This window comes from Phyllobates terribilis, unplaced genomic scaffold (assembly GCF_046119375.1).
Source record: "Phyllobates terribilis strain yellow unplaced genomic scaffold, ASM4611937v1 Scaffold_8__6_contigs__length_399053987, whole genome shotgun sequence".
Taxonomy (NCBI): domain Eukaryota; kingdom Metazoa; phylum Chordata; class Amphibia; order Anura; family Dendrobatidae; genus Phyllobates; species Phyllobates terribilis.
The window spans coordinates 185825019-185846187 of NW_027362768.1; positions in this window are offsets into that span (position 1 = coordinate 185825019).

The following is a 21169-nucleotide window of genomic DNA, read 5'->3' on the forward strand; positions in this document are numbered from 1 at the left end:
ACTGCAAATATTGACTTGCTGCATTAACTCATTCTAACTGTCAATATAACCTATTGGTACTCATAATATGATTGCAATTATATTTCTGTATGTGATATAAACATCAGACAAACACTAATAAAAACCAGAGGCCAGCAGATCATGTGAAAATATAATTTTGGTGTCATTCTCAAAACTTTTGGCCATGACTGTAGAGTCAGAGAGTGTGCTGGCACTTAGACCAGTGAAGAGGCAGCACGCTGGCTGCTGTGCTTAGGCGAGCCAAGGCCTACAGCACGAGTGGAAGCCTAGTGAGGGCCCTGAGTGTGGCCGAAGGCAGAGGAGAGAGAGGAGTTGAGGGGGCAGAGGAGCGTACCAGGCTCACCCCGAAATATACACCGGACACCGGGTCCGCGCCTACTGGGTCCCTTTATACCCAGTAGGGACCACCGGACACCTGGAGGACTACAAGTCCCAGGTCGACCAACGCTGACTACACTACCAGGGCTAGGAGTCACGGAGGCCCCAGCGTCCAGGGAGAGTGATCTCCAAGAGAAAGCCCTACCACCAGGTCAGCAGGTGCAAGAGAGAGAGACAGTAATTAAGCCAGGCCTAGCTCCAGGCAGGTCAGAAGCTTAGCAAGTGGAAGCAACGGATCAGGAGGCCCTACACCCGCTCACTGGGGAGAGTCCAGAAGTGCATCCTGCCTACCGAGTACCCTGGACCATACCTGCATCTACACCAGTAAAGGTACCGAAGTGAACCCCCGTGTGAGTGTCTGTCATTTCTTCCTGAACCGTCCTGGCCGTCTCTCCCCTGCACCACCATCCATTACCCCACGCTGCCCTGAGGCCCGCTCCACCTGTGGGGAGCCGTTCCATCATAAGCTGTCCTAACATCTGCCTCAGAGGACTGCTCCGCAGCAGCAGCTCCCTTTAGCCGCATTCCACAGGTGGCGTCACGAACACTTTACAAATCCCCTATAAATAATTTCCCTTTTTGGTGACCGCCCTGGGCCACGGACTGGGCCAGCCACCGTGATATCCCCCTACGGCATCCATAGGCCCGGACGCCGAGTACCCCATTGCCCTGGGGGCGAGTCAGACACCCTGTTTGGGATCTTACTGCAAGATGCTTGAGGAAATGTATATATGCTAGTAAAAAGTTTTATACCGTTTGTAATACACTGTGTTCCAAATTATTATGCAAATAATATTTTCTCAGATTTTCCCAAGTTACCTATATGAATTGCAGTCATTGTAATTTTCCAGTCAAATAACTATTAGAGTACAATTGGAAGGTTTTTGTACCAACTGCCAATGATAACAGTATATTTTTAAAAAAATAAAAAACTCAAAATGCACTCAAAATGCATGTTCCAAATTATTATGCACAGCAGAGTTTTCAACCTTTTCATTTTAATAAAGAACAAAAAAATTGTCATTTTTGAAATTATAAGCATTAGCAGGTTATTACAAACTGAAATCAAACAGTTTTCAACTCAAAACTTTATTCTAGGTGATGTTACACTTGCACATAGGACCCCTTGTTCGAAAGGAGCTTCTGAACTCTCTCGTCCATTGAATTTGTCAGGTTTTGGATGGTTTCTGCTTCAATTGTTTTGCATGAGGACAGAATACCCTCCCAGAGCTGTTGCTTAGATGTGAACTGCCTCCCGCCATCATAGACACTCCTTTTGATGATGCTCCAGAGGTTCTCAATGGGGTTGAGGTCATGGGAGCATGGGTGCCACACCATAAGTTTGTCCCTTTTATGCCCACAGCAGCCAGAGATGCAGATGTGTTATGTGCAGCATGAGACGGGGCATTATCATGCATGAAATGATCTCGATGGTCCAGATGGATGGAGTGGAGGATGGCTGGTTGATGGACACCCCATGCAAACACGGCTACGGCGCTAACAAGGAGGAGGTGGAGTAATGTTTTGGGCTGGAATCATGGGGAGAGAGATTGTCGGCCCCTTTAGGATCCCTGAAGGGGTAAAGATGAACTCCATAATGTATGTTGAGTTTCTCAAACAGCACTTCCTGCCATGGTTCAAGAAGAAGAACCGTGCATTCCGCAGCAAGATCATTTTCATGCATGATAATGCCCCGTCTCATGCTGCACATAACACATCTGCATCTCTGGCTGCTGTGGGTATAAAAGGGGACAAACTTATGGTGTGGCACCCATGCTCCCCTGACCTCAACCCCATTGAGAACCTCTGGAGCATCATCAAAAGGAGTGTCTATGATGGCGGGAGGCAGTTCACATTTAAGCAACAGCTCTGGGAGGGTATTCTGTCCTCATGCAAAACAATTGAAGCAGAAACCATCCAAAACCTGACAAATTCAATGAACGATAGAGTTCAGAAGCTCCTTTCGAACAAGGGGTCCTATGTGCAAGTGTAACATCACCTAGAATAAAGTTTTGAGTTGAAAACTGTTTGATTTCAGTTTGTAATAACCTGCTAATGCTTATAATTTCAAAAATGACCATTTTTTTGTTCTTTATTAAAATGAAAAGGTTGAAAACTCTGCTGTGCATAATAATTTGGAACATGCATTTTGAGTGCAGTTTGAGTTTTTTATTTTTTTAAAAATATACTGTTATCATAGGCAGTTTGTACAAAAACCTTTCAATTGTACTCTAATAGTTATTTGACTGGAAAATTACAATGACTGCTATTCATATAGGTAATTTGGGAAAATCTGAGAAAATATTATTTGCATAATAATTTGGAATACAGTGTAATGTTAACCTGTAACGTTCAAGTAATGTGCCTCCCATAAAGGGAAGAAAAAGTTTTATGATCTTTTAAGTGAATGCATTCTAAAAAAATTTGTATGTCTAAAAATACCGTGTTTTTGCTCAGTTCCAGCCCACGGACGTGCTGTGTTTTACCAGGGGGGGAGTGTGGCGCCCCTGAGGGTTCAGTCGCTACAGAGGTACTGCACCTCACCCAGAGGTGTGGTGTCTCCTTCTCTCAGGTAAGGAGGGAGTGCTGCCCGGAACCCCAACACCCGCATTCCACACTACACTCCTCCAGGCCGGCCGGAAGGGCAAGATGCATTGTGCCTCTGCTGAGCCCTGTCCCTGGATGGAGTGGGGGGAACCAAAGATAGGGGGAACCAGTAGTGGGTGTGGGTGGAGGATGTAGAGTAGGGGAGCACCATTGTAGGAGGTATTTAAAGGGAAGCCATCTTAGGGTGGCAGAGTGAGAGAGTGAGTGAGGACAGTCAGTCAGTGAGTAGAAAGGAGGGGAGCAGAGTCTCTTCAGGAGCTCTGCTCCATAAGTGGGGCCTAGTAATAGAGGCCCAGGAGGGGAGCAGAGGAGAAAGGCTCCGGTAACTGAAGGGGTCCCAGGGGTGCGGAAGGAGCAGGAAGCCACCTGTACGCTCTAATCTGTCAAGTGACGGAGGGACCAGGCCGCAGTAAGGGAACCGGTCCCTGGACCAACCGTGTTACTCCAGGTCTCGGCTGGAAAAACCGGAGGCTTCTGCACTTCCATGGTGCAGTCGCCACAGTCTCACCCTAGTCACCGTGAAGGGCATCAAGAAGGTCTGGGAACTCCAGGTTGCCCAGAGGGACTTCAGAGCACCCGATCAGGACTGTGTGTGGGAAGCGCGGGGCAGGAGGGAGAAGACCCGGCGCGAGAAGTCGGTCTAGTAAGGAACATAAAGAAAGTGGGGTTCCGTCAAGCGCTCCTGATATACCTTGAGAAAGTGCTGGACCCCTTATCTGGTAGACGCAGTGCGACGCGTAGGCTGACACCCGTACAGTGTACCTGAGGAACTTGAACAGAACTGTGAGTAAAACTCGGATGACTGCACCGCACTGCCTCTGTCAATTATTCCCGCTGTGCCATCTCTCCTGCACCTCAAGCCCCAGCATCACCGCCATTCGCACCTACACTGCCCCGGGGACCCGCTCCGCCTGTGGGGAGCAGAAACACCTCAGCTGCCATCCCATCACCCCCGGAGGTCTGCAGCAGCGCCGGTAACCATTACCGGAAACCACAGGTAGCGTCACGAGACAAACTGTACACTAAAACCCCTTTTTAAAGAGAGACCCAGAGTACGGGCCCGGGAGCCGACTGCCGTGACCTCCTAAACAAGGTAAAAGGCCCGGATACCGAGTCCCCTATATTCCCCCTGGGTGACACAGGGCTTCTACTCAATACTGAGCAAAGGGTCTGAATACTTATGACCATGTGATATTTCAGTTTTTATTTTTTAATAAATTTGCAAAAATTTCAACATTTCTGTTTGTTTTCAGTCAAGATGGGGTGCAGAGTGTACTTTAATGAGAAAAAAATGAACTTTTTAGAATTTACCAAATGGCTGAAATGAAACAAAGAGTGAAAAATGTAAAGGGGTCTGAATACTTTCCTTACCCACTGTATAATAGATAGGTAATAGATAAATTAATAATAGATCAGGGGCGGAACTACCGCCCGTGCAGCCGGTTCATTGAACGGGGGCCCCGAGGGAGAGGGGGCCCCTCCAGCCTCCAGCAGGGCCGCCATCAGGGCATGACTGCCCTGACTCCAGTATGGGGCCCGGCCGGTAGGGGCCCCCTCGGGGGCCCCCCTCTTGTGCGTCTCTCTCCTCATGGGGCCCCCGGCCCCATGCTATGCGCCGGGTCCGGGACATTTCAGCGCTGAGCTGCGCTGTTGCAGCAGCGCCTTCATGATTCCCCTGACTTCCGGTCATGTGACGGTGCCGTCACATGGCCGGAAGTCAGGAGAACCTGCTGTCAGCGATTTGGACGAGCGCCAGGATTCTGCAGGGATCGCATGGGGGTAAGTATAACAAGTTTTATTTTTTTTAAAATACAATTAACTAGGAGTGGAGAGATGGGAGAAGCACATGTGTGTGTGTATGTGTGTGTGTGGGGGGGGAGATGGGAGATGGGAGATGCACATGTGTGTGTGTGGGGGGGGAGATGGGAGATGCACATGTGTGTGTGTGGGGGGGGAGATGGGAGATGCACATGTGTGTGGGGGGGGGGAGATGGGAGATGCACATGTGTGTGTGTGGGGGGGGGAGATGGGAGATGCACATGTGTGTGTGTGGGGGGGGAGATGGGAGATGCACATGTGTGTGGGGGGGGGAGATGGGAGATGCACATGTGTGTGTGTGGGGGGGGAGATGGGAGATGCACATGTGTGTGTGTGGGGGGGGAGATGGGAGATGCACATGTGTGTGGGGGGGGAGATGGGAGATGCACGTGTGTGGGGGGGGAGATGGGAGATGCACATGTATGTGGGGGGGGAGATGGGAGATGCACATGTGTGTGGGGGGGGGAGATGGGAGATGCACATGTGTGTAGGGGGGGAGATGGGAGATGCACATGTGTGTAGGGGGGGGAGATGGGAGATGCACATGTGTGTAGGGGGGGAGATGGGAGATGCACATGTGTGTAGGGGGGGAGATGGGAGATGCACATGTGTGTGTGGGGGGGATGGGAGATGCACATGTGTGTGTGGGGGGGATGGGAGATGCACATGTGTGTGGGGGGGGTGGCAGATGCACATGTGGGGGGGGATGGGAGATGCACATGTGGGGGGGAGGATGGGAGATGCACATGTGTGTGGGGGGGGGAGATGGGAGATGCACGTGTGTGGGGGGGAGATGGGAGATGCACATGTGTGGGGGGGAAATGCACGTGTGTGGGGGGGGAGATGGGAGATGCACATGTGTGGGGGGGAGATGGGAGATGCACATGTGTGGGGGGGGGAGATGGGAGATGCACATGTGTGGGGGGGGGAGATGGGAGGTGCACATGTGGTGGAGGGGGATGAGAGAGGGGCACATGTGGGGGAGGGGGATGAGAGAGGGGCACATGTGGGGGAGGGGGATGAGAGAGGGGCACATGTGGGGGGGAGGGGGTGAGAGAGGGGCACATGGAGGGGGATGAGAGCTGCACATGGGGGGGTTTGAGAGCTGCACATGGGGGAATTGGGAGTAGGGGGATAATGAGCTGCACATAACGAATGTGGGGTGGGGGAGAGTAAATGATAAATGATGATGGGGTGGGGAGAGCACGGACATGATATAATGAATTGGGGCAGGGGGTGCATGTAAATATTGAATGCGGGGAGCAGGAAGTATAGAGTAGGGGGCGTTGCGGATGCAGGAGTGTGACTGGTAACAAATTGGCGGAAAGAGTAGAGGTTCTAATTAAATTATATATTAAGTGCCTATTTACAGTTAATGGGGGCACAGTGGTGGATTACAATTTATATTTGGAATGGTAGGTTGCCTAATAACTAACCATATATTGATGGTGGATGCACGTCTGTATTCAGCTGCGTAATGTAGAAGTTGGGGAATGTGCTCTAGATAACTGTGTTATTTTATGCAGAGACGAGTCCTGGCTGGAAGACGTGATGGCGGTCTGTGCTGTGTATAATGTCACTGGTGATCCCTGTATTACCTGTACACTGACACTATATACAGAGCTCCTGTGTATAATGTCACTGATGATCACTGTATTACCTGTACACTATATACAGAGCTCCTGTGTATAATGTCACTGTATTACCTGTACATTGACACTATATACAGAGCTCCTGTGTATAATTTCACTGGTGATCACTAGATTACCTGGACACTTACGTTATACATACCATGTATAGAGCTCCCGTGTATAATGACACTTATGGTAATATTAGTAATGTGGTGGTAATATTAGTAATGTAGTGGTAATATGTGGTCTGGTCATGGTGTGGCAGTTTTTCTCCCTTCTGTGTGGTATTATTCGGTCACTATGTTGTGGTAATATGTGGTCTGGTCATGGTGTGGCGGTATTCCCTGTATGTGGTATTATTGGTCATTTAAAAAAAAAATGAATATGACACATTCCCTTAAAGAAAACTAAATAAAAATATATCTAAAAAGAGTATTGGATATTTTAAGAAAATTTTAATAGGTTAGAGTAGGGCCCGCCCAGAAGAGTCTACCTTATCGTGGTGGCGGCTTTAAAAATCTTTTGGCCAAAACAAAAGCTGATGGCTATGTATGTGGCGCCGTCACATGGCCGAACGTCAGGAGAACCTGGTGGCAGCGACGTGGACGAGCGCCAGGATTCTGCAGGGATTGCATGGGGGTAAGTATAACAAGTTTTATTTTTTTTAAATACAATTAATTAACTAGGAGTGGGGGGAATCAGAGATGCACGGGGGGGATGAGAGATGCACATGGGGGGGGATGAGAGATGCACATGGGGGGGGATGAGAGATGCACATGGGGGGGGTGAGAGATGCACATGGGGGGGGTGAGAGATGCACATGGGGGGGTGAGAGATGCACATGGGGGGGTGAGAGATGCACATGGGGGGGTGAGAGATGCACATGGGGGGGATGAGAGATGCACATGGGGGGGATGAGAGATGCACATGGGGGGGATGAGAGATGCACATGGGGGGGATGAGAGATGCACATGGGGGGGATGAGAGCTGCACATGGGGGGGTGAGAGATGCACATGGGGGGTTATGTTTACATAACTTTGTTGCCTTATGAAGGGCAGGGGGGGCCCCCCAAAATTTCTTGCACAGGGGCCCACTACAGTCTGTGTCCGCCCCTGTAATAGATAGATCATAGATTGATAGATAGATTAGATACATTATGATTCTGCTTTCAGTCTTCTCTTTTGCAGTAATACAACATATTGAACAACCACATAAATAAATTACTTTCCGCCTTTTTCCACCACACCTAAGAGTTATCCGTCCGCCGGCCTTGTCTTAGACAAGTAGTGATGTGTTAGAGGAGTGCACAGAACACGCTCTTATGTTTCCCCTTGATGAATATCACATTCATATCTACGGCTGACATCTACACTGTAATTTTTGGCCGGTGTCCAGAGGAGCTCGATTGCAATCAGGAGCCTGCCGGGATACGGAGGAGAGGAGCTCCGCCACATTCGGGGTTTCCCGCTTTATCTTTGAAGCCCGTTTTCAGATCTGCACATAAGAACACAACATAAAAAGCAACAGCGAGTATAAACATAAACCTAGACGTAAAGCATTAAAAACCACATAAGGTAGCATGCAGGGGAGCCATTACAGAGGGGCCATTGATAAGGAGATAGCGGTGTAACGGTTCAGCACTCACTGCGGACAGATACGGAATGTATACGGTGAATGGAAACCACCATGAACAGGACGTAATTGGTGTAAACGTGGAATATTAGCTTCACAGTGGGGGATAAAAACCCCTTTTAAGAGGAAAGTGGGCTTGAAAGACGAGCTGTCAGCACATATCAGCCGTAATGGGCTGGTTGGCCGGTGGAGCCATCGTGGCATGCTCTCCTGACACTGATGAGGGGAGCACGTGCAAACCGTGTGGAGCGGTTCCGCCTGGATGGCACTGGGCCTCCTACACACCTCCTTATATCGCTCCTAAAACAACACACAGGGCCCAATGCTGTTATTTTAGGATTTCTACATGAAGAACTTAGTCCCCAAAACTGCACCATGCATGAGCGAGAAGCGTCCAGGACCCCCTTGATAAATAATCAACAGTTTTCTCTCCTTGTGACAGAATTATTTTATGCTTCTGTGGAAATGTATTTCTAACACTGTGTTTGGATAAGCCGGGATCTGCGTGAATAGAAATGACTGAGGCGGCCGTAAATTCTACAAATTTTTCTCAAGAGACCCCTGATTTATATGTATTTAAAAGGGATTCTAGCCCCTCACCCCCTCTCCAAAAATACCTAAATTCAGACATCTATTAATAAAACCAATCTTAAAGTAGCTGAAAAGGTTAGAGCTACTTGTGCTGTATGAGAGGAAGGAGGGGAGGGTCGGAAGAGGGGAGGAACGGAAGAGGGGAGGAACGGAAGAGGGGAGGGGCGGAAGAGGGGAGCGGCGGAAGAGGGGAGGGGCGGAAGAGGGGAGGGGCGGAAGAGGGGAGGAACAGAAGAGGGGAGGGGCGGAAGAGGGGAGGGGCGGAAGAGGGGAGGGATGGAAGAGGGGAGGGGCGGAAGAGTGGAGGGGCGGAAGAGGGGAGGGGCGGAAGAGGGGAGGGGCGGAAGAGGGGAGGGGCGGAAGAGGGGAGGGATGGAAGAGGGGAGGGGCGGAAGAGGGGAGGGTCGGAAGAGGGGAGGAACGGAAGAGGGGAGGAACGGAAGAGGGGAGGGGCGGAAGAGGGGAGGGGCGGAAGAGGGGAGGGGCGGAAGAGGGGAGGGGCGGAAGAGGGGAGGAACGGAAGAGGGGAGGGGCGGAAGAGGGGAGGGGCGGAAGAGGGGAGGGGCGGAAGAGGGGAGGGACGGAAGAGGGGAGGGACGGAAGAGTGGAGGGGCGGAAGAGGGGAGGGGCGGAAGAGGGGAGGGATGGAAGAGGGGAGGGGCGGAAGAGGGGAGGGGCGGAAGAGGGGAGGGGTGGAAGAGGGGAGGGGCGGAAGAGGGGAGGGATGGAAGAGGGGAGGGGCGGAAGAGGGGAGGGATGGAAGAGGGGAGGGAAGGGAAGAGGGGAGTGAAGGGAAGAGTGGAGTGAAAGGAAGAGGGGAGGGACGGTGGGAGGGTGGAAGATGAGAGGGACGGAAGAGGGGAGGGACGGAAGAGGGGAGGGACGGAAGAGGGGAGGGACGGAAGAGGGGAGGGAAGGAAGAGGGGAGGGAAGGAAGAGGGGAGGGGCGGAAGATGGGAGGGGCGGAAGATGGGAGGAACGGAGGCGGGGAGGGACGGAAGAGGGGAGGGACGGTGGGAGGGAAGGAAGATGGGAGGGACGGAAGAGGGAAGGGATGGAAGAGGGGAGGGACGGAAGAGGGGAGGGAAGGAAGAGGGGAGGGGCAGAAGATGGGAGGAACGGAGGAGGGGAGGGACGGAAGATGGGAGGGATGGAAGATGGGAAGGAAGGAAGAGGGGAGGGACGGTGGGAGGGATGGAAGATGGGAAGGAAGGAAGAGGGGAGGGACGGTGGGAGGGATGGAAGATGGGAGGGACGGAAGATGGGAGGGATGGAAGATGGGAGGGATGGAAGATGGGAGGGACGGAAGATGGGAGGGATGGAAGATGGGAGGGACGGAAGATGGTAGGGATGGAAGATGGGAGGGACGGAAGATGGGAGGGACGGAAGATGGGAGTCCTAGCTGTCAGATAATAAAGTAATGGCATATCCCAGAGAGGAGATGGGGAAACCCCTTATATTCTTTCTTTTTTTCCAGAAATGCTGGTATGTTGCCATTTGGGGGCCACATCAGTGTCCAGTCACTTGCACTTGGTTTCCAACATTATATTTTTTATTATAATTCCACAAATTAAAAATGAAACAGTTTTTCAAAAGGATTGATTAAAAGTGTTCTCATTAACAATGTGTCTCCATGGTAACAGACAACAAACAAACCCAATGTACAGTCATGGCCAAAAGTATTGAGAATGAGACAAATAGTAATTTTTCCAAAGTTTACTGCTTCATTTTTTGTAATGGCAATTTGCATATACTCCTGAATGTCAAAGAGTGATCAGCTTAACAGCAATTACTGTACTTGCAAAGTCAATATTTGCCCAGAAAATGAACTTTAACCCCCAAAACACATTTCAACATCATTGTAGTCCTGCCTTAAAAGGAGCAGCTAACATCGTTTTAGTGATTGATCCATTAACACAGGTGTGGGTGTTGATGAGTACAGGGCTGGCGATCAATCAGTCATGATTAAGTAAGAATGACATCACTGGACACTTTAAAAGGAGGCTGGTTCTTGGTATCATTATTTCTCTTCAGTTAACCATGGTTATCTCTAAAGAAACACGTGCAGCCATCATTGCACTGCACAAAAATGGCCTAACAGGGAAGAGTATCGCAGCTACAAAGATTGCACCTCAGTGAACAATCTATCGCATCATCAAGAACTTCAAGGAGAGAGCTTCCATTGTTGTCAAAAAGGCTCCAGGGCGCCCAAGAAAGACCAGCAAGCGCCAGGACCGTATCTTAAAACTGTTTCAGCTGCGGGATCGGACTACCAGCAGTGCCAAGCTTGCTCAGGAATGGCAGCAGGCTGTTGTGAGTGCTTCTGCACGCACTGTGAGGCGGGGACTCTTTGAGCAAGGGCTGGTTTCAAGGAGGGCAGCAAAGAAGCCACTTCTCTCCAGAAAAAACATCAGGGACCGACTGATATTCTGCAAAAAGTACAGGGAGTGGACTGCTGAGGACTGGGACAAAGTCATTTTCTCTGATGAATCCCCTTTTCGATTGTTTGGGACATCTGGAAAACAGCTTATTCGGAGAAGAAGAGGTGAGCGCTACCACCAGTCTTGTCTCATGCCAACTGTAAAGCATCCTGAAACCATTCATGTGTGGGGTTGCTTCTCAGCCAAGGGAATCGGCTCACTCACAGTCTTGCCTAAAAACACAGCCATGAATAAAGAATGGTACCAGAATGTCCTCCAAGAGCAACTTCTCCCAACCGTCCAAGAGCAGTTTGGCACCCAACAATGCCTTTTCCAGCATGATGGAGCACCTTGCCATAAAGCAAAGGTGATAACTAAATGGCTCATGGAACAAAACATAGAGATTTTAGGTCCATGGCCTGGAAACTCCCCAGATCTTAATCCCATTGAGAACTTGTGGTCAATCATCAAGAGACGGGTGGACAAACAAAAACCAACAAATTCTGGCAAAATGCAAGCATTGATTATGCAAGAATGGACTGCTATCAGTCAGGATTTGGTCCAAAAGTTGATTGAGAGCATGCCAGGGAGAATTACAGAGGTCTTGAAGAAGAAGGGGCAACATTGCAAATATTGACTTGCTGCATTAACTCATTCTAACTGTCAATATAACCTATTGGTACTCATAATATGATTGCAATTATATTTCTGTATGTGATATAAACATCAGACAAACACTAATAAAAACCAGAGGCCAGCAGATCATGTGAAAATATAATTTTTGTGTCATTCTCAAAACTTTTGGCCATGACTGTAGTCTGATTGACCATCATACTCTCTGCTATCTGTGCCCCACTTCTTGCCAACCTACCTAATGTACATAAAGGGCAGTAGCAGATGGAGGAGACAGATGGAAGTACAATAGCAGGATCTGACTACATGTTTTCATTGTTGTCTGTTACCACGTATAGGTTTGAATAGGAGAAATCTACAATATTACAATTTTGAATATTCTTCTGATTGGGCATCAATGCTGACATCTGTGTTATCTCAATTTTTCCCTACATGAGTAAAAAGATGATGGTGACTTGTAATCACCCATTCACCATTCCATTACCATCATCACGTGACCCCAAGACCCCATGATGACGCGCCCAGGGGATGGGGACGACTCGGCGCCCAGGCCTTGTTGCCTGGGCCTGGGGAATGTCGCGGTGGTCGGCTCCCGGGCCCGTACCCTGGGGTCACTCTTTAAAAGGGGGGAAGTTATATTGGGATAGGGAAATGTTCGTGACGCCACCTGCGGTGTCTGGTGAGGATCACCAGCGCTGCGACAGTCCTCTGAGGCCGGTGTTCAGGCAGCTTAGTTGGTGCGGCTCCCCACAGGTGGAGCGGGGCCTCAGGGCAGCGTAAGTGTAGAATGCAGGACAGAGGGGACCCAGCCAGGTCAGAGGAAGAATAGGCACACACACATGACAGTTCACTTCAGTACCTTTACTGATGGTGTTTCAGGCACGATCCAGGGCACTTTAGGGTGAAGGGTGCATATCAGGACTCTCCCCAGTGAGCGGGTGTCGGGCCTCCTGTTCCTTGCCTTTCCTTGATAAGTTTCTGACCTGCCTGGAGCTAGGCCTAACTTGGTCTCGGTCTTGCACCTGCTGACCTGGTGGTAGGGCCTTCTGTTGGAGTTCACACTCCCTGGTCTCTGGGGCCTCCGTGACTCCTGACCCTGGTACGTAATCAGCTTTTGGTGTTCCTGGGACATATAGTTCGCCAGGGGTTCCGGTTGTTTCTGCTGGGTGTAAGGAATCCCTGCAGACGCGGACCCGGTGTCCGGTAAATGGTTTTGGGGTGAGCTGGTTAAGCTCCTCTGCCCCATATGTTACTCTCCTTCCACTCGCCTTCGGCCACGCTCGGGGCCCTCTCTAGGCTTCACACAGGCAGTAGGCCTCGCTACTCTTCACCGCTCTTTTGGCATCGGCACGCCCTAGGCTCACTAACTCGAGCTCTCTGAGTCTGGACTGGACTGACTGAGCTCCACTGCAGGCTAGCTTCTGCAGGAGCTCCTCTCAACAGACTGAACTTCTCACAGACTGAAGACTCCAGACTGACTGCCTAACTCCACCCTCCAGTATATATATGACGCGCCCCCTGGGCCATATTCTTTTAGGGGGAATATCCGGAGCCGGATCAGATGGGGGTTGTAGTCTTCCGAGTGGCTGTGACCCGGTCCGTGCCCAGGGTGTCAAACTCAGTTGTATGTGGCAGTCCTACAGATGTTATTAAGTTCTTTATTGTCGACTACGCCACCCGTTGTATTGCGGTCACTATGGCCGCCGCTGCAGCAGGGTCCGCTGAGGCTGATGGTGTAGGTGCAGCTTGTGATGGTATAACCCCCAACGGGTGGGGTATAGCCTCAGGGGGTCAGGTGCAGAGGATGGGGGTTGTGGTGGTGCAGCATAGGTGTTAAATGAAGACAGAGTCGGGTGGTGCAGTTTAGGGTGTTTACTCACTGCTGATGTTCCGGTCACTCCAGCTTCAAGTGACCTCCCGAGCCGTGCTGCATCCACCAGGTCCTGGATCCAGCCAACCCCCAAGCGAGTCCGGAGCGTGACCCTGAGCTCTCCTTCTGTCCTTTCTCTGGCCGTCCCCACTATTGATCCACCCAGGTCCAGCTCCCTCGGGCCTTCTGTTGGGAGACCCTTGGCCTTGGGTTCCCTGACCCTCCACGTGGTATGCCTTCGGGGTGGATGTGGTGGGTGGCCGTGGCAGACGCTGCCCACGGCCTCCGGTCTCTGGCTAGGGTGTGTTTTTGCCCCCACCAGCTTGGGTTCCGGTACCCTAATGCCAACTCTTCACCCGCTGATGGACTTTGGGTTCTCAGAGTTCCTTTTCTGTTTCCCCCTCTGGGTCTTTCTGGCTTTCTCCTCTCTCTCTCTCTGGGGCTGCTCTGCTCCTCTTCCTCTTACTCTGACAGACTGACTGCTCTGCAAAGACTGACTGACCCTGTTCTTTGATGGTGCCCACCTTATATACTCCCTCTATGTGTGAGCTCAGGTGACCAGCACCCAATGAGCTCCTATCTTTACCCAGGCTGCTCCCCCTATCTGCCCCTACACTACTTGGGATGTTCCACCCCCCTCCCACTCCAGCCAGGAACAGACTCGGTCGTACCTGCACATTTCTAAGTGGGAGTACCGTCGGTCTGCTCCTCGGAAATGGGATGTGTGTAGTGCATGCAGCCTACCGAGCTCAGGTCCACACTCCATCCTTACCCGGGAGTGGAATATCACACCTCTGGGTTGAGGTGCAATACCCCTGTAGCAGCCGAATCCTCAGGGTGCTACATTCCCCCCTGGTAAATCACAGCACGTCCTCGGGCTGTAAGACATAAACAACACCAAAACATACAAAAATTTTTTCATATCAACAACATCGTATAAACATATAAAATAACATACATTAGCAGCAAAACATTCTTATAAAACATTCTCGTCGCCTCTGGCTCCTCCTCCGGTCACTGTGCAACGTGTGACCGGGTAAAGTGCGACAGTCTTTGGAACTCGTGGCTTTCCTATAAAACCGGTAGGGGGCGCTTTAGGACGCGCAACTATTTACAAGGGGTATGGCCGCTCTCAGTCCTCGGCCAGTGGGATTTAGGGAAATACGGGTAACAGTTCACACTTGCTGGTCCCAACGGGGACTATATTAGCAACAGTAACAATTTCAGTTCGCAGTGCCCCGACGGGCAACTATATACAGCTTCTACTTCGCTGTACTTAACGACGGCGTCCTCCTGCTCTTGCTTTATGGTTACCTTTGGCTTCAGACCCGTCCGGGTCCTCTTGCTCTTCCTCCTCACACCGCAGCTCTTCCTCCGTCAGGCGATGCACATGGAGGGCGTAGGGACCTTTGGCACACTTGTGCCGGGTGAAGGTGACCTCGTCCCCGATGTAAAGGTCACGACCTCTGTGTCCCTCCGGTAGGTGGGACTCAACGTCTCTCCTGGTCACGAAGACGTCGCCTAGGGTGCGGTGGTCTCGGATGAAGCCCCACCCATGCTGCATGTTAAACTTTATCACAGTCCCGGTGGTGCGGGGACTATGCGCTGCACGGGGGTCTCTCCTGGCCCGGCTCTTCTGCTCCGCGCTCCTTATTTGAGCTTGCTGTTCCCGGACCCGCCTCTCTCTCCGCTCCCTCTCGAAGACCTCGAGCTGTTGGCGGCAGCACTCAGCACGCTCCGCTGCAGCTGCCCGAGTCTCCTGAGTGAACCCCATGAGGTCTTCTCCGGTGGGGTCCCACTCAAACTGGGTCTCTTCTAGCGGGGGCGAGATCCTCTTTACGGGCTTTGGAGCCGGGATCAGGGGTGCACACATGGCCCCAGCCTTCCTCTGCCGTTCCAGTTCATGATATTCCTGGGGCCAGATGAAAGGCTGCCCATCCGGGCACGTGTGTTGGGTAAACAGGTCCTCTCCCAGATGCGGCACTTTTGGTTTTATGGGCGCGGTGGTGGTGGCGCCCGGGTTGCCCAGGCCTCGCGGCCAGGCCTGGGGCACCTGGAAAGTGACGGGCACCGTAAGGACGGCGGCGCCCTGGGCTACTTGGCCCTGCGACCAGGCCGGGGGCTCCGCGGAGGTAGGGGGCGCTGTTGGTATTGCGGCGCCCGGGGGTACTAGGCCTTGGACCAGGCTGGTGGTACTTCCTGCTTGGTCACGCTCGGGGTCGAGGCGTGTGACGTCACAGGGGTCGCGGCTGCGGCTTCCGGTTGAGGCCTAGTCTGTGGCGGTGACGTTGCGGTTACGGGCACGGCAGGGGGTACTTCGGGCTCTGCGACGGGGAGCTGGGGCAGGTACGCGGTTTCCCGGTTTGGGGTATAGACGTCCCCTTTACCTGCCTCCACTCGTTCGGCTCCCTTCTCGGCGCCGTCTCCGGCCTTCAGTCCTCCCGCGCCATCCTCAGAGGCGGTCCGTCTCCTCGTCTTGGGTGGCGTGCTCCGCTGACAGGTCTCGGTCTGCTGGGCCATCTCACGGCTCCACTCCGCCAACGTCTCTCGCTGCACCCGGGCCATCCTCCTTGCGAGGCCCTCCAGAGCGGTCTGTGCACACTCCCGGTCTCGGGGGAGCTGTGCTAGGACCTCCACTAGGCCTAGTGGGGTCGTTGCTTCCAGCAGGCTCCTGACCAACGGGTCGGTGCTGCTCTGCTCTCCTTCTGTTGTTTCCAGCAGGCTCCTGGCCAGCGGGCCGGTGCTGCTCTGCTCTCCCTCCTCGGTTTCTAGCAGGCTCCTGGCCAACGGGCCGGTGTTGCTCTGCTTTCTCGCCATCTCCGGGTAAGCTCCTCCGATATTCTTCTCCAGGCTTCTTGCCTCCGGGTGCGCTCGCTCTAGACTGCTCCAAGCGGCACCCATCTTTGTTCTCTCCTTTCGTCTCCTCCCCCCTCGAGGGCGGTCCCGGGGCCACTTGGTGACTGTCAGCTCCAGGGGCTGTTCTTTCACGCTGACAGACACCTCTAGCATCACAGTCTCTGTTGGTGGGGGCGGTTTCCACTTTTGGCGCCATTTTCGGTCCTGGCCCACGATGGGAGGTGGCCTCTCGCCACCCTCTGGCACGCCCATAATGGCGTCCGCTCTTCCAAGGCGGGAAACCTTTGGAAATGGCGGGAATCGCTTCCCAGTGGCGGGAAACTCTGCAGATGGCGGGAAAACGCTGTTAATGGCGGACAACCGGCTGGAATCGATCTGTGATGGAGTCCGATGGCGGGGACCCTCCGGAACCGGCAGGAGACTTCTTTTTGAGGTAAACTCGTTCTCTTCTTCAGGCACGCAGTACCCGGTTGTTGTGGGCACGTAATCCTGCCGACTACGCCAAAATTGACGCGCCCCCTGGGCCATATTCTTTTAGGGGGAATATCCGGAGCCGGATCAGATGGGGGTTGTAGTCTTCCGAGTGGCTGTGACCCGGTCCGTGCCCAGGGTGTCAAACTCAGTTGTATGTGGCAGTCCTACAGATGTTATTAAGTTCTTTATTGTCGACTACGCCACCCGTTGTATTGCGGTCACTATGGCCGCCGCTGCAGCAGGGTCCGCTGAGGCTGATGGTGTAGGTGCAGCTTGTGATGGTATAACCCCCAACGGGTGGGGTATAGCCTCAGGGGGTCAGGTGCAGAGGATGGGGGTTGTGGTGGTGCAGCATAGGTGTTAAATGAAGACAGAGTCGGGTGGTGCAGTTTAGGGTGTTTACTCACTGCTGATGTTCCGGTCACTCCAGCTTCAAGTGACCTCCCGAGCCGTGCTGCATCCACCAGGTCCTGGATCCAGCCAACCCCCAAGCGAGTCCGGAGCGTGACCCTGAGCTCTCCTTCTGTCCTTTCTCTGGCCGTCCCCACTATTGATCCACCCAGGTCCAGCTCCCTCGGGCCTTCTGTTGGGAGACCCTTGGCCTTGGGTTCCCTGACCCTCCACGTGGTATGCCTTCGGGGTGGATGTGGTGGGTGGCCGTGGCAGACGCTGCCCACGGCCTCCGGTCTCTGGCTAGGGTGTGTTTTTGCCCCCACCAGCTTGGGTTCCGGTACCCTAATGCCAACTCTTCACCCGCTGATGGACTTTGGGTTCTCAGAGTTCCTTTTCTGTTTCCCCCTCTGGGTCTTTCTGGCTTTCTCCTCTCTCTCTCTCTGGGGCTGCTCTGCTCCTCTTCCTCTTACTCTGACAGACTGACTGCTCTGCAAAGACTGACTGACCCTGTTCTTTGATGGTGCCCACCTTATATACTCCCTCTATGTGTGAGCTCAGGTGACCAGCACCCAATGAGCTCCTATCTTTACCCAGGCTGCTCCCCCTATCTGCCCCTACACTACTTGGGATGTTCCACCCCCCTCCCACTCCAGCCAGGAACAGACTCGGTCGTACCTGCACATTTCTAAGTGGGAGTACCGTCGGTCTGCTCCTCGGAAATGGGATGTGTGTAGTGCATGCAGCCTACCGAGCTCAGGTCCACACTCCATCCTTATCCGGGAGTGGAATATCACACCTCTGGGTTGAGGTGCAATACCCCTGTAGCAGCCGAATCCTCAGGGTGCTACATATATCCTTATCTGGGCTCCCTCTGGTGGTCTGAGGTGGTAGGGTGGAGGTGTGTGAATGCTATGAGGGCCTCTTGTGGAGAAGTCCATCTGTGGCACCCCAGGGGTCTGGTTTCCACAGTAACAGCAATGTTATGTCTGAGAGCAGGTGGGAGGTCTCTTGGTCAGGAATCCTATGCATGCCACACCTCCTGCCCAGTCCTGGGAGGGGAAGAACTTCCCCTATATAAACCTGGGGCTGAGGCAGGGTTAGAGAGTTGAGAGGGAGAGTTCAGCCAGGAGGGCTGACAGGGAGCTGTGGCTCCGGCTGGGCCCAGCTCCTGGGCCATGCCAGAAGTAGAGACAGAGAAGAGAAGCAGCTATGGGAAGAAACAACAGGAGCTCTGTGGGAGCAGTGTTACAAGGAGTCAGGGGCTGGCAGCTGCAGAGCTCGCCCTGACTGAGAAGATTTCTTACCGGACCCGGAGTCCGAGGCTGTGGGGACTAACTCCTACCCAGCAGCAGAATCCGTCAGGCAGGGGATTTCAGGTCCTCTGGCCAAGAAACCCGAAGGCACGGTCACACGCATGGGACCAGCACCGCCGTCGTGGAGCGGAAGCTACTAGAAGGCCCCGAGTCACCGGCCATACGGGTGAGCACCACACGGTACACTCAGGGACGTGGGCTACTTATACCCGCCTCTAGCAAGGTAGCCAAAAGAGTACAGTTAGTTTGGGAGGCCTACAACTTCGCCTGGCCAGGGGAGATCCCATCTGCTCAAGGACTGACCAGGCCCCAATCGCTAGCCAGTACTCCGGGAGGGTCTATCGTTGTCACCAGTAAAGACCCTGAACTACACCGTACCGTCTCTGAGTGGTTCCTGCTACCCCCATCATCCACGTCGGCTGCCCTGAGGCCATACCCCTCCCGTTGGGGGTTATACTATCACGCTGCACAATCCTACTGTAGTGCCGGCGTCCCTGCCCTCTGCTAGGCAGGGACGCTGTTCCCCTCACCGCTCTGCTCCGTGCCCGGCGTCCCTCTCCCGCTCTGCTGGCAGCGCGCGCTCCTTCCCGGCCACTGTGCTTAGGGCGCGCGCGCTCGCGCTCTCCCTCCCTCTTAAAGGGGCCGCGCGCGCCGTCCTAAGGAGTCCCCGGCCAATGGCCGGAGGACTTTACCATATATAAGGCACCTCCTCCAAAATGGAGGTGCCCGAGCAATGTTGTTTGCACCTGTGTCTCACCTGTGCTTCAGCCCTCAGGTCCCGTTGCCAGTTACCTGCCAGTTACCTGCCAGATTCCTGCCTGATTACTTGCTACCTGCCTGCTAGTCTGCGGTCCGACGGTCTGCCTTACTAATCCTCTCAGTCTGTCTAAGGACCAGCCTGCCCGCTCACCTGGGAGCGCACATCAGCTACCTGCCTGCTTGCCTGAGGTCCGACGGTCTGCCTTCCAACTCCTGTCAGTCTGTCTATGGACCAGCTTGCCCGCTCACCTGGGAGCGCACATCTGCTACCTGCCTGCTAGCCTACCTGGAGGCTCCGCCGTCACGTGCTGTGACCACCTGCCTGTCCAGTGACTCCTGCCCGCTCACCTGGGAGCGCTCATCTGCTACCTGTCTGCTTGCCTACCCGGAGGCTCTGCCGTCACGTGCTGTGACCACCCGCCTGTCCAGAGACTTCTGCCCGCTCACCTGGGAGCGCTCATCTGTCGCCTGTCCGCTGGTCTTCCTGGAGGCTCCGCCGTCACATGCTGTGACCACCCGTTCATCCAGAGACTCTCGCCTGCTCACCTGGGAGCTCACGTCTATCTTCAGCCGCCACAGGTCGTACCAACCCTATACCTAGAGACTGCCCCGGTCACTTGCCGTGACCTCCAGCCCGTTCACTCAGAGACTGTCCCGTTCACTCAGAGACTGTCCCGTTCATCTGCTGAGACTTCCAGCCCGTCTTCCCTGGTCGCCTCCCGCTCCCTTACAAGGACCGCCCCCTTGTATAGTAGCTCAGAGGTTCCGCCTCCCAGACCCATTACAGTTTGCTCGGGCCATGGAACCCGGTGGCACCCAAGCTCCCTCGCTCTCGGACCTGTGTCATGAATTGTCCCGTCAAAGGTCCCAACAGGAGTCCATTCTGGGTCACCTGCGGAATGTCAATACTCGCCTGGACACTCTGACTGCTCCACCAGCAACCTCCGCCAGTGCCATGTCTCGCAATCCGGCAGCTCCACTGCCCACTAATACCATGGTATCTTACCCCGGACCCCGGCTTTCTGCACCTCCTCGCTTCGGAGGCGACTCCGCCCAGGCTCGGGGCTTCATAAATCAGTGCACCCTGCACTTTGAACTATTATCTCACCAGTTTAACTCCGACCTGGCCAAAATTGCATTCATCATGTCCCATCTCACCGGGGAGGCCCTGGCCTGGCTAAATCCTCTATGGGAGAGAGGAGACCCCCTGGTATCCAACTTGCCTGCTTTTCTCACGGCTTTCCGGAAAGTCTTCGACGAACCCGGACGGAAGACCTCATCCGCATCATCTCTGCTACGCCTCCGTTAGGAAAGTCTCACCGTGGGCCAATATGCCATACGGTTCCATACCCTTGCCTCGGAGCTGGCCTGGGATAACGACGCTCTGGTTTCCGTCTTCTGGGAGGGTCTGTCCGGCCGTATTAAAGATGAGCTTGCCGGTCGGGACATTCCTACCACTCTCGATGATTTAATAACTCTTGCCACCCGGATTGACCTACGGTTCCAGGAGCGTGCCAGAGAGGTCACCCGTGAGAGGAGATTACCACGTCTAGCTCCTACTTTTCAGAAACCCGTCACTCCTTCTGTCTCTTACCAGGTACACTCTCCTGAGCCTATGCAGGTCGACCAGACCAAGATGGTCAAGACCCGTCAGGACTTACGCCGTGCCGAGGGGACCTGCTTCTACTGTGGCAGTAAGGAGCACCGGATCCGTGCCTGCCCGGAGAAGTCGGGAAACGCCTGTGTCTAGGTTCGCTCAGAGAGGTCCACCT